The sequence below is a fragment of the Lepisma saccharinum genome, chromosome 23 (assembly GCF_977018435.1).
Source record: "Lepisma saccharinum chromosome 23, izLepSacc3.1, whole genome shotgun sequence".
Lineage (NCBI taxonomy): Eukaryota > Metazoa > Arthropoda > Insecta > Zygentoma > Lepismatidae > Lepisma > Lepisma saccharinum.
The window spans coordinates 44,005,440-44,019,197 of record NC_139251.1 but is presented as its reverse complement, the minus strand read 5'-3'; the positions used below and the strand labels follow the sequence as shown (position 1 = coordinate 44,019,197).

At 41.3% G+C, this 13,758-nt stretch overlaps 1 protein-coding gene across 1 annotated transcript in view; it reads right to left on the bottom strand.

Moving 5' to 3' along the window:
• Window positions 1-13,758, bottom strand: part of LOC146005350 (paired mesoderm homeobox protein 2-like) — a 65,583-nt gene that overhangs the window by 29,711 nt on the left and 22,114 nt on the right. The window lies entirely within an intron of this gene.

Here is a 13,758-nt window from a genome sequence, read left to right as displayed (position 1 = left end):
ACTCGGTAGATTGTCGCCCCGTCCAAAGGAACCACCTGTGTGGAGGATATGTGCCACACATGGTCCCTGCGCAGCATCCTCTATAGGGAGACAGAAGGAGATCTGTTGTTTGTACCACTTGAAAGAAGCCGCGCCTGAAGTCAATTAACTTCGCCTCTTAGGCTTTCCGCTACTTACTTTATATCCCAGATGAGTTGTCGCCTATAAGGCATTCGTTTTTCTCTCGTTAATACTATTAACTGACTATTCGCATTAATTATTGTAATTTGATTATACAATCAACGGAAACAACCAGTAAATTAGAACGGTGGCTCAAGTTAAATACGTAGGTGTACGGTGCGAATCTTTCGGAACGCACATGTAATCTCTTTCACGTAGTACCGGGGCGGGCATGGGCGTCAGGAAGGGGAGACAGGGAGCGTGCCCCCCTGGAAAAAGAAAGTCAACCAAAAATTATATATTTCACACATATAATTTCATTTTAGTCACAATAATATGTGTTAATTATTGCATGAACACCATAAATTCAAATTTAAGCAATGTCTTTTAGTGAACAACACTATTTTGGGGGAAAATGTGCCTTTTTTGCCCTCCCCTGGAAAAAATACCTTCCTTGCCCCTCCCTGGAAAAAATCCTGCGGACGTCCATGGAGGCGGGTAAGGATAAAATTTTCACCCGGGCGAGGTGGATTTTTGTGTCAACCCTGCCACCCCTTCCCCAACTTTGTACCATGACCGTAGGCAGGATTTTGGGGGGGGGGGGGTTCATTCATAATCGTTCTCATGGGCGTCACCAGAAATGTGAATAATAGAAATAATGACAATAATTATATAATAATAATTCAAATATAATTATAAACCAATTTTATTCCAAAATAATAATAATAATAATTATTATTATTATTGCAGTTGTTATATCCTTGAGGAAGTTACTGAGTCCAGCAGATGAGTGAATATCCAGCACTCTAGCACGTTTTTATCATTTCTTTAAAAATAATTTTTACGTTTCACACAGCATACAGTTTGTACTGAAATGCACAATTATTATACTTTCTTATTAAATTTTAAACACCTTCAAGAAAAAGCTTTAAAAGTTAGATGGAAATTTTAGTCATAACGTTTTGTTGTTTGACCTTAAAACATAATTTTTGGAATTTTGAAAACTATGTAACCAGTTATTATTTTTAAAAAAACTTAGCCCGGTGCATGTATTGTAACTGCAATTGCGAACGTAACGCGCTACAAAACTGTGTTCCGAGGTTTCAACTCATATCAAGGGGGATTTTCAACTTTATCGGATAGGGAATTTAAAAGTTGGAAAGGAATTTTGGAACAATCATAAGGAAATTTTCAGTCTGACCCAGCCAGGAATAATACTAGAAAGAGGACAGCAGAACTGAAATTGGAGGGGTCACGTGGGTGGGCTGCAATTCCGAGAAACAAAAATACGGTTTCACTCAAGATTCAGAATTCTAAATGTATGAAAATTCTAGATGGATCGTTTCAACATTGTCTCCTTGTTGTATTTCTTTGAAACTTCGAATAATTTTTTGAGAATGAGTTACAGATTATGGTTTCTGAACTTCCACTAATCCAACATGTGAGAATTTTCGGAGGGCGTTTGAACCCTAGCAACCCCCCTCTAAATACGGCCATGCTTTGTATCCTGTTTTATGAAAATCCTAAACACCAGGTTAATCAAAAAGAAGGAGCAATTTCAAAATGTTACGTATATTCAACAAACCATACACGACAGGAAAATAATCCGCACATCATTGGATGGATTAGATTAAGGGTACACAATTTTATTACGTATGACAATTGGCGTTTTGTGTGCCACAATTTGCGAAGTGTGAATCCATTGCGCAACGCAAAATTCGAACCTTCTGTGATGGTCGCCAGGGTGAAGTTCCTGCATTTATTGCAATTTGCACGGTTGCATATCCCCAACACAGGCAAGCCTAGAACTGTATCAGATCTTGAAGAGTAGCAGGCATACTGTTTTTAAGGAATGCCCAGATTTTCTAGGGCTCTCGGATACGCTCGAAATTTTCATCGGACGTCCGTGGGCGACCAGTGCTTTTCCCTTTGCATATGCAACCATCTTCGACGAATTTCTTATGCCACTCGTAAATTCACTTATGACGAGGCGGCTGTTAGTTGATTGCACAATGGACTCACACTTCGCAAATTGTAGCACACAAAACGACTTTACTTGTGGCGTCGTCATTTTCATGCAAAGAAAAAAGAGCGTCATTGTTAGTGCACGAACGAAAACAATTGTCTTGCAACAAAACTTTGAACCTTAATCAGTCCAGTGATATGAGGATCATGTTTCTGTCGTGTAGTCTTTGTTGGAAATAACATTTTGAAATCTGCTACTTATTTTTGACTAACCCTGTATATGACATGGAAAGCAGGGGAACGAGGGTAGAAAGTTGGGGAAGAAATGACAGGGGTGACAGTAGAAGAGAGCCAAAAATTCACCCGGCTGAAAATTTTATCCTGAGCCGCATCTGTACTACCTGAAATAGATGACATTTGAGTGAGTGACTTCCGAAAGATTCCAGAAAGACCAAAAATGTCAGCGCCTGAAGAAATTAGTAGAGAGGCAAGAATGTTTTCTGACAGGGGTGCAGTCACATTCAGTGTACACTCATATACTATACAAAAATGCATATTTGTGCTAAAAGAACACTTGTTTATTGTTTGCTTCGGGGGAGGGGGGAACACGGGCGGACTAATTGACAGGGAGCGAATGGGGACGCCGTTACTGTTAGATGGGTCACCCCTATTTTGTCAGACTGTAGAGCAAATGGAAGCAGGTTCTGTGAAAATCATTTCTTCCAGTTCTAAAGAATTTGTTATGTTTGGTTTGAGTTGGTGTTTTAAGTCCACTTTATGCACAGTAAGGCTAATCGGGACTGGACCTACAGTTTAAAGTGGGATCCGAACCACTTGAGCCTCCACCGGGTATCGAACCCGGAACCCCTCGATTACAAGGCAATGACGCTACCACTGCGCCATCGGGGAGGCCCTGTTATGTAAGTTATAGAAGACCCATCACAGCACGAAAACCTAATATGTACATACAGGGTGATTCAAAAGTCTCTTGACATTTTCCTTATATCGCCTCAGCCCTAGTGTACACATGTGTGTGCGTGCGTGCGTGCGTATGCATTGAGCTTCTCGGGGCTCCAACTCAAGTACGAAATAGATTTATGCCATTTCTGGGCATAGAACCAAGGATCTCCAGATTCCGTAACGCATCGCGCTAACCCTCATGCCACGAAGACAGGCCTGGAAAGCCGCTGGAAGACTTTTGCAGATGACAAAAGCATGTCGCGCTCTCTAAATATTGACTCTCGAGAGAAGGATCAGTTCCAAAGCAAATCCCCTTCCTCCCCGATCGCATGAATGGCGGCGGTAGAAGTTCCCTCGGAGAAGAGACGATTTGTCACCTTCAGCCTCTTCCTTCGGCGTGATGCATGCGTTGTTAATTGGCGTGTCTTCCTCCATCCCGGAGAGATCTTTATCGAACAATTCCGAGTAGGCTTGGTTCCTGTGTAAACAGCCATGTTGCTCCCCAACACGTGTTAGTCGCCCCATTAGACGCGTCCCTCGGAGCACCTTCCAGCCTCATCCATCACACGGCCACGTGACCAACTACGTCATCGTCTCCTTTTTTGCCTACTGCTTCTCTCCGCATGCTCATAACGCACTCAGCTGCTTGCAGGATCGAGATCCCCAAATAAACAACTCAGCACTGCCCATGAAATGTTCTTAATAGTGTTACTTGAAATCTTGAAAAGGATTCCAGAGGAACTCGCACTAGACATTGCCAGAAAAACTTGGAAGCTGTTACGTTTCATGAATTTCCTTTGCGTCTACGTATAAACCAGGATGCGGAACCCTGTGGAAACAGGGGATTTCCCTTACCAACAATCTTGTTCTAAAAAATCTTCCACCCCACCAAAAATTTCCGAAGATATTGGGTTAAAACAATTTGATTTCATTTGGATTTTGTTATTTAGCGTCGCTTCTCTGCCACTTTTGGCTAATCGCGACAATGAGGATGAGTGATGATATGATGAAATTGATAAATGTACTCTCAACAAAGAAGCTCAGGCCATGATTCGAAACCGGGACCCCTGTTATCCTAGCGCATGTAACGTGGTTGTTGCGTACGTAATAAAGATAGTGAAAGTTATTTAAGGAAACGTGAAAAAGGTCCGGGATCAATTAACGTAAGTTCGTAGAAACGAATAACAACAGACCAGTTACAAAAGTCACAAAAAAGTTGAGGCTAATGGCAAGCGTTTATCACTGCCACCTCAGTCTCTATTGAGAACCAATGGGGAAAAAAGGGGTGACACGCGTCCGAAGATGCGGGACCCTCCCAAAAAAGGCTAAGCAACACAAGGTATGCAATAAATATAGTCACAGAGTATCGTGGAAAATTTCACACTATACCGATCATTCGATTTTGATATGCGTATATTCATGTACGGGAGTGTACACTGGAACATCACAAAAAATGCACGCAATATTAACCAATCAATTCGTCTTTTCATTTAACGTTGGTAATCTTTCGTTCTTTGTTAGCAAGCAAGGTTCCAAAACAAAAAAAAAAAAGGAAAAGAGAGAATATATTTCATTTGAGACCTTAAGTCAAAATTTATTGCGATAATCTCTCAGCGAAGACTGATTAACGTCCCAACATGAAAACATGTACATCAAACAATTATTAACGACAGACCCGTCTTTTAAATCTCACACGATTATATCCAAAAATAGATTCAACAATTACTTCTCCCCTTGATTTACTCCGTAGCTTTCATACATTAGGTCGTTACAGTTACGACAACTAACAAGAATAAATTCAACCAAAACGTAGAATGATATAATGTCAAACACCTTTAACAAGTTAAAATTCTCAACAAGATTTTATAGCAAAAAACTCTTATTTCTTCTTGTAACAATTTATCCCCCTTTTACTTTGATGCTCCCTATTTACTTTATTTTAATATCTTTCATTGTGCCAAAACAAACATTATCTCTCATTGTATCCTAACGTCCTCTGGGACGCAACAATAAATTGCCCTAGTGTACGCCTTGCTGAATTTACGTTAAGAACTTAGAAATTCTCCTTTACTATTATTGTACACGAGAAAACAGTGACGTCGACGTGCTTGCACAAACAATTACGTGATTAATTCTATTTCCATACTTCCAATAATTCGACGCTTATGTTCTCTTTCTTCCCATTATTCGAACTGGAGATTCAAAGTATATAAACCCGACGCACTTCACTTTATTTGATATGTCACAAATGAGGGATTTGACACAGTACATACCTCAACAGTCGACTCAAAATTGTTCCATCTGGCCAATCAGACTCTGCTAATGGATCGTCAAACAGGATTTGGCTTCCTTCTCATCCGGTCGTCTTTTCCTTCAAATCGGCGTGGCGAAACTCAGCTTCCCCCTCAATCACGGCTCCGAGAGAACGCTCCATAGAAGTAGTGGTAACGTGTACGGTGCGTAATACGCCAAAACAGTCTGTCGCACGTCAAACGTGAATCGGAACGTGCGTATTAGATTCCATGCAAACGTAGTCTTTCCACTACTTGACTTCAAATGCGAGATCGTGAGAACAATCCGAACTTTGGGTGGTTGTCCGAAGTATGGAGAAATAATCCAAAACAGTGCGTGCAATTAGGAGATCAAAAAAAATGCAAGTCTCGTCCAGCGAGACACTGTTCCACACTAATCGCACGTCATCCTCCTTTTTTCTCGCTCGTTTCCCTGCGAGAACCTGACTGTTACGTGAAAGTCGGTCGGATCGGAACTGATTCAGCTTACACGTTCGTAAATGCAGCACTGGGCAAAGATAGGTGGAGACACCTAGCGGCGACTGGCGCAACCAACAAACAAGCGAGACGCAAGGCGTACTACGAAGGAGAAATGTGAGGTCTTTTCTGCGCGAAATATGACGTAATACTTCTTTATTACAAATCGCGCAGGAAAAAACGTCACAAACTCCCCCGACTAACAAATATAAAAAGAACAAATATATATAATAATAATAACCATAATAATTTGGCAAGAAAGGCACATGAACTAACCAGACACCGATATACCATTTAGGAGCATCTAATATATATGTAAGAAAATTCCCCTTAATCGAAGAAAAAATACCCAAATGCGTGTGTTTTAAAGAACCATAAAGACACATAATAAATAGAGAACGCACATACCATGTGAGAATATATACAAACAGGTAGCTAAAAAATATATATATATCCCACACAAATTGATTAGATTGAGACTAGATTGAATAATATCAAAAATATGCACAATGTTGGTAACCAATGTAAACCCAATAGATAATAACATGAATAAATACTCTATAAAAAATGATTGCGAAAAAGGTGAGCATGAAAAGTCGATTGCAATCGTATTAATGAAATGACCATATTGAATGAAAAGTTAACATTACAAATAAGAATACTCGTAACCTGAGATATGAGTATAAGTGCCATTAAAAAAGGCATTACATCAAAGTAAACATTCAAGTTTCACAATACACTCAATATAAAGATACCTGTTAAATAACACCTGTACGTAGAAAAAGAAAGTGCAAATAAACACTATAATGTGGAGAATTTCTCTAACAACAGAGGAGACGTTTTACAATCAGGTTAGCACTCCAAGAGAGTAAGATGGTGGTTGTTTTCCATTTTATGCGTCAAATAATGATTCCAGGCTGGCACACTCGATATTTATGTTTCCTCAATAAACATGAAAAATAAACAGAAAAAAAAGGGCGAATTAGAATAGAAGAATAGAAGAGAAGAAAAAAAAAGGATAGGAAAGAGGAGAGGAAACCTAAACAGAGGGGAATACAATGAGAAATGGGAGCACCAATTACAATTGTAATTAAAACAGTCATCCTACATATACACCAAAAATTGCAATAAGTAATATGCAATAAGAAAATTATTTACCAATGAAATCATGATTGACATCTGACAAGAAACATTTGTGTCCAAAAACACAATATATCACACATAAGCTAATTTACAACATGAAAAAAAAATATATTAACAAGGAGATCATGTATATATCAAAATTGCGTAAAATATATATATCTTCAATATTCTTAAGGTTCTAAGTCAAATACACGACCAAAATACAAAAGCCAAAGTTGCAGTATTCCGTGCATTTCTTAGATGCGAGGAACTGGGTCATGAGAAGAGTGGCGGGTGATTGGGGGACGACGTCGGCAATGAGAAGCAAGATGTCCAGATCGGCGGCAAAAATTGCAGTAAAAAGATTGGCGTGAAAGTGAAGAACGCTGAGGGGTTTGATCCCGGGTGGTGACTGTGTGAAGTGGAAAGTCCACACGCCGGTCAACACGACCTGTTGGATTTTTGGTGTATGCATTTTGCATCTCCAAGGGAGTAATAGAATGGGCGAGAGTTACCAACTCTGACATAGATTGTGGTCGGGATTGAAATAGCAGACAATTTGTGGAGGTGTTATTTAGGTGTTGTAAGATGAACGTGACTAAGATATTTGAGTCCCAACCCAATGCCAAGGCCTCTGCCGAATCATGAACGTCCGACACATAAATGTGGAGAGTCTCCCACTCTCGTTGAGGGCGGGTGACATAAGTATTCACTAATGTATTATATAATGACATAGGGACGGAATGGCGCCAGATGTAAGTTTTCATATCTGGCCAGGACATTGAAGAAGCAAGAGCAGTTGCCCAAAGAGTTTGAAGAACTCCCTCGGTACGGCGAAAAGCGTTATGGAGTAACCAAACTAATGGATACTGATGAGACGCTACGAGACGTTGGAGAGCCAACATAAACATAAATAAGGCCGTGTGATTATGACCATCGCACATGACCAGAGCGTTCACACGGGTGTCTAAGTTCTTCAACATAATCTTGTGTAGAACACGTGTATCATCGTTTGAATGGGAAGACAAAACCAAACTGGGTGAGGAAGGAACCGTTACAGTCGCAGCTATCGTAACAGGCAAGGGGGAAGAAGGCATGGTGGGAACAGTGGAGGTTATAGCTGCTGTAACTGGCAATGACGGAACTGGAGAGGTGGCCTGAGTCGGGTGTACAACATGGGGACCCGTCAGAGAAGGAGGTGGCGGTAAAACAAAGGGAGGAGGTGGATTCTGTTGGAACGTTACTAGATCTAGAACGTCGCTCAAATCTGGTGGCGGCATAATAACAAGAAAATACACGTACAACAAAAAAAAAGGGGGGGTAAATCTATCGTCCGGAAAAAAAAGGGGGGGTGTTCCAAGGTTAACAAAAAAAGTTGTTAAGCACCAACAATGTATGGCCACAAGGGAATTTAGTACACAAGAAAAAGGTATAAACGGAATGTTGGTATCACCAATACTACCAAAAATAGTAGTGTGAAGGGAAAAAAAAATTTTGTGATATTTCAAGTAAATAAATTAAGAAAACCTGCTCTGATACCAGGAACTTTGTGACGTGGTTGTTGCGTACGTAATAAAGATAGTGAAAGTTATTTAAGGAAACGTGAAAAAGGTCCGGGATCAATTAACGTAAGTTCGTAGAAACGAATAACAACAGACCAGTTACAAAAGTCACAAAAAAGTTGAGGCTAATGGCAAGCGTTTATCACTGCCACCTCAGTCTCTATTGAGAACCAATGGGGAAAAAAGGGGTGACACGCGTCCGAAGATGCGGGACCCTCCCAAAAAAGGCTAAGCAACACAAGGTATGCAATAAATATAGTCACAGAGTATCGTGGAAAATTTCACACTATACCGATCATTCGATTTTGATATGCGTATATTCATGTACGGGAGTGTACACTGGAACATCACAAAAAATGCACGCAATATTAACCAATCAATTCGTCTTTTCATTTAACGTTGGTAATCTTTCGTTCTTTGTTAGCAAGCAAGGTTCCAAAACAAAAAAAAAAAAGGAAAAGAGAGAATATATTTCATTTGAGACCTTAAGTCAAAATTTATTGCGATAATCTCTCAGCGAAGACTGATTAACGTCCCAACATGAAAACATGTACATCAAACAATTATTAACGACAGACCCGTCTTTTAAATCTCACACGATTATATCCAAAAATAGATTCAACAATTACTTCTCCCCTTGATTTACTCCGTAGCTTTCATACATTAGGTCGTTACAGTTACGACAACTAACAAGAATAAATTCAACCAAAACGTAGAATGATATAATGTCAAACACCTTTAACAAGTTAAAATTCTCAACAAGATTTTATAGCAAAAAACTCTTATTTCTTCTTGTAACAATTTATCCCCCTTTTACTTTGATGCTCCCTATTTACTTTATTTTAATATCTTTCATTGTGCCAAAACAAACATTATCTCTCATTGTATCCTAACGTCCTCTGGGACGCAACAATAAATTGCCCTAGTGTACGCCTTGCTGAATTTACGTTAAGAACTTAGAAATTCTCCTTTACTATTATTGTACACGAGAAAACAGTGACGTCGACGTGCTTGCACAAACAATTACGTGATTAATTCTATTTCCATACTTCCAATAATTCGACGCTTATGTTCTCTTTCTTCCCATTATTCGAACTGGAGATTCAAAGTATATAAACCCGACGCACTTCACTTTATTTGATATGTCACAAATGAGGGATTTGACACAGTACATACCTCAACAGTCGACTCAAAATTGTTCCATCTGGCCAATCAGACTCTGCTAATGGATCGTCAAACAGGATTTGGCTTCCTTCTCATCCGGTCGTCTTTTCCTTCAAATCGGCGTGGCGAAACTCAGCTTCCCCCTCAATCACGGCTCCGAGAGAACGCTCCATAGAAGTAGTGGTAACGTGTACGGTGCGTAATACGCCAAAACAGTCTGTCGCACGTCAAACGTGAATCGGAACGTGCGTATTAGATTCCATGCAAACGTAGTCTTTCCACTACTTGACTTCAAATGCGAGATCGTGAGAACAATCCGAACTTTGGGTGGTTGTCCGAAGTATGGAGAAATAATCCAAAACAGTGCGTGCAATTAGGAGATCAAAAAAAATGCAAGTCTCGTCCAGCGAGACACTGTTCCACACTAATCGCACGTCATCCTCCTTTTTTCTCGCTCGTTTCCCTGCGAGAACCTGACTGTTACGTGAAAGTCGGTCGGATCGGAACTGATTCAGCTTACACGTTCGTAAATGCAGCACTGGGCAAAGATAGGTGGAGACACCTAGCGGCGACTGGCGCAACCAACAAACAAGCGAGACGCAAGGCGTACTACGAAGGAGAAATGTGAGGTCTTTTCTGCGCGAAATATGACGTAATACTTCTTTATTACAAATCGCGCAGGAAAAAACGTCACACGCACTGTAGGCGTTTGTTACAACAATTAGTAACTACGTAACCCGTAGCGCAACAACACGTGAGTTTCAGGGTCTACCTACGCGACTGCCTCCCTCACTCCCACCATAGATGAGCGATCATCCAACAAGTTGCGGTCAGCACGACGAACCCCCAATCATTGTTGTAGATTTTCTATGTAGCTACTCATTCCAGCTCCCCAATTTTCTCACGATGGTGGCCCCCGGCCCCATACGCAGGCCGAAGCACAAGTGTGCGTGTGTAAAAACCAAGATTCTCTTTCCATCCCTCCTCTCGTCGTCAATGATTTCGCACCCTGGTGTAAACACAGATCTTTTGTAGACAATGCTCATATGAGTAAACATTTAATCGAATATGATCTTTATGTGTGTGTGCTGCAGCGGTAAATTTCATCTCGCATTACATAACTAATACTAGCATCAAAAAAAAAAAGTTCTCAGTTCATAGACCAATATTTCGGGCCAGTGAACCATAGTGTGGATACTCCTCTGTCTACTCCACTTATAAGCTACATACGTACACACACACACACATATACAAGCTGTGATAACACAGTCGGTAGGTGTATGACTGCCACGCGGGAGACCAGGTTCAATTTCCTCGGTGTGGATGATTTTACGTGGGAATATTTCCGGCAATATCCAACCCTACTTTCTGGCTGCCTTAGCCGAGACGATGGACGGAAGTGCGCATGCGCCAACCGGACGTGTTCAGTGGCTAAATAGGGGTGACGGCACTTTGGGCAGGGAGCGGGTTCCTTGAAAATTGTCTGCTGTGGAAACAACAATGAAGTTTCAATGTAGTAACATCGCCGCCAAAATACATAGAGAGATGTTTACGAATTATGTAAGGATTCAGAACGAAATTAAAGCCATCCATATACTATATCAGCAAACAGAACATATCAGGAAAGTATCCATCACGTCACATTAGTAGATGAACTTGTTTCTAGCACAAGTAGCTTTATATTAGATCTTTCAATTAAATTTATGTCCTTAGTTAATATTATAATTAGCACAAATGTACACAACATTAATCAGGATAGTATTCACTAATAATAGTATTATTGTATGTAGTATTATAAATAGAAATGTACTAGTAACTGAATGGTTTGGAACATTTTTTAGTGTAACGAGGGTGTTTTGTAGAATGTACAACAGAGGCCAAAACGTTCAAATTTCCGTTATTCTACCTCGAAACGGTTTCTTGCAAATAGTAAGAGCCATCACAAACACAACACAGAAAGCGGTAATAAACACAAGTGAAATACCACAGGATAGTTTAGCGAGTGCTTCTTCCTGCTTCCCCTCTCGCGTTTGGAATCATCCTTCAGGTAGTTTCGTCTTCCTTGGCTGGACTGGAATGACTCAGGGATTCGCCCAGCCTCTAGGGTACCTGGGGGCAGTTCTCCGGGAAGGGGGTATAGGCGGCCAGAGCGTGGTGCGGATCACATAACCTCCAACGAAAGCCATGCTTTTGAAGGGATTGGCCTGCCTCCACTTTCTTAACGGCATCTTACAATGTGCGGGGTAGCTTCACCCTACACTCAGACGTAATTTGTCAGTCTCGTCCCTTCCGCCAAAAGTCATACAAAGTTTATATGTAGTTGCGCGTGCGACAACATTACCGCTAGATGCCACCACGTTGTCCTGTCTAGCGAAACGGAGCTGTCGGCCTGCTCTGAAGGAAAACCTGCCAGCGAAAGAAGACAGAAAATGGTGGACATTTGTTCTAATCTTTGTAAATAAGTCTCGTGGCTACGTTAATAGGAAACAACGGAATCTGAACACAACACGAACGCAAAACAGCAGAACAACGTTTCCTGCCAGTTTATTTGTATTGTGGCGTGTAGGTATACAGGCAGGCAGGCAGCCATAAGAATTGTTGGAAATGGAGTTCAGAAAAATCTAAGTATTGAAGTTGAGTTCAGTCCTGTAGTCCCGAAATTTTCACAGGGTGTACGGTAAGTTTCGTGACAGTTTAGGTAGAGAGCATATTTCCATTAACTTTGGATTACGTTTCCATTAAATACAGGGTGTGACAAAAAAGGTACCCGAAGTCGTGTCCGTGAGGACGGTGTATTTATCTCACAATGACATGTTCCACTTGGTTTCCGTCATTGCGAATAACAAGTTCCTTGCGTTCGATGATTTTAGACACCATCCGGGGGCACTGTTCAGTTGATACATCTCCCAGCACCGAGTCAATGTTCTGGCGTAGTTCTAGATTTCGTGGTAGTGGTGAGAAACACTGTTCCTTGAACATTCTTCCCAGAAACGCATCACACATCATCAGGTCCGGACTTTTAAGAGGAAAAGGGAGTCAGTCCCTCTGGACACAAGGCGTTCCTCTAACAGTGCCCTGTTCCCCAGGCCAATGTGTGGGGTGGCTCCATCTTGCTGAAAAACGTGCTGATGAAAATCCAGATTACTCAGATCACAAGATGTTTGTATGTCAACTTCATCTCATTTCCATGTTTCGTTTAGCTCCTTTACCCCATCCTGTATATGGCTGATGCCGTTTATGTCATTCTCATCGTCGCTATTAGCCAAAAGTGGCACAAAATCGACGCTAACATACAAATTACAACCAGCCTTCCATTTTAGAAGGAAATATACTCCATGAAATTTCCATCTGGTAAACCCAGGCCCGATATAGCCGGCGCCTGCAACTCTGTTTCCTGAAGATATGTGAAAACATGATTATTTTTATCTTTTTTAAAATCTGTGAAAATGGGGTGAATGTGACGTTCTCGTTTGTCAGCGTAACGCCCAGGCCAGAATCCGATCTTCATTTCTTTTTTATGTAAACCTTTCCAGGGTGAAGGAGGAAGACTCGTTACATGGCGTTCGTGCACAAGTGTGAACACGTTGCAGTAGCATTTCTGGAAAGTGCAGATGGCGTGGTTCCTGGCGATGCGATGCGAAGGATCCTCTCCACAATCGCCCCGCGGTCTGTCGTTGTCTGTCACGCTTGAAACCGATACGCGCTCGAGGGTTGACAGGGGGACAGGCAGTCGAGAGACGGGGACCTCCCGCTGCCTTTGAGGTTGTATATAACCTAAATTAGGATCGGGGTGGGTTGGGGATGAAAACACTCGCCGCGAAAGATTCTACTGAAAGCGAACTCCAAGACGCGAAGGAATCTGAACACTTCATTATTTTTATTAGTTCTAGTTTAGGCTGCTTGCTTACACACAAGGCTAGATCTCTTGCTGGATTTTCCAGTTGGACTCGGACTAGTTGTGTGGTACTGGCTTAAGCCCGCATCACACGGATCTGGAATTATGCCCTAGTTGGCGCTGGACTGCTACCAATTTGCTAGTTTTCGCCTCACACGATACT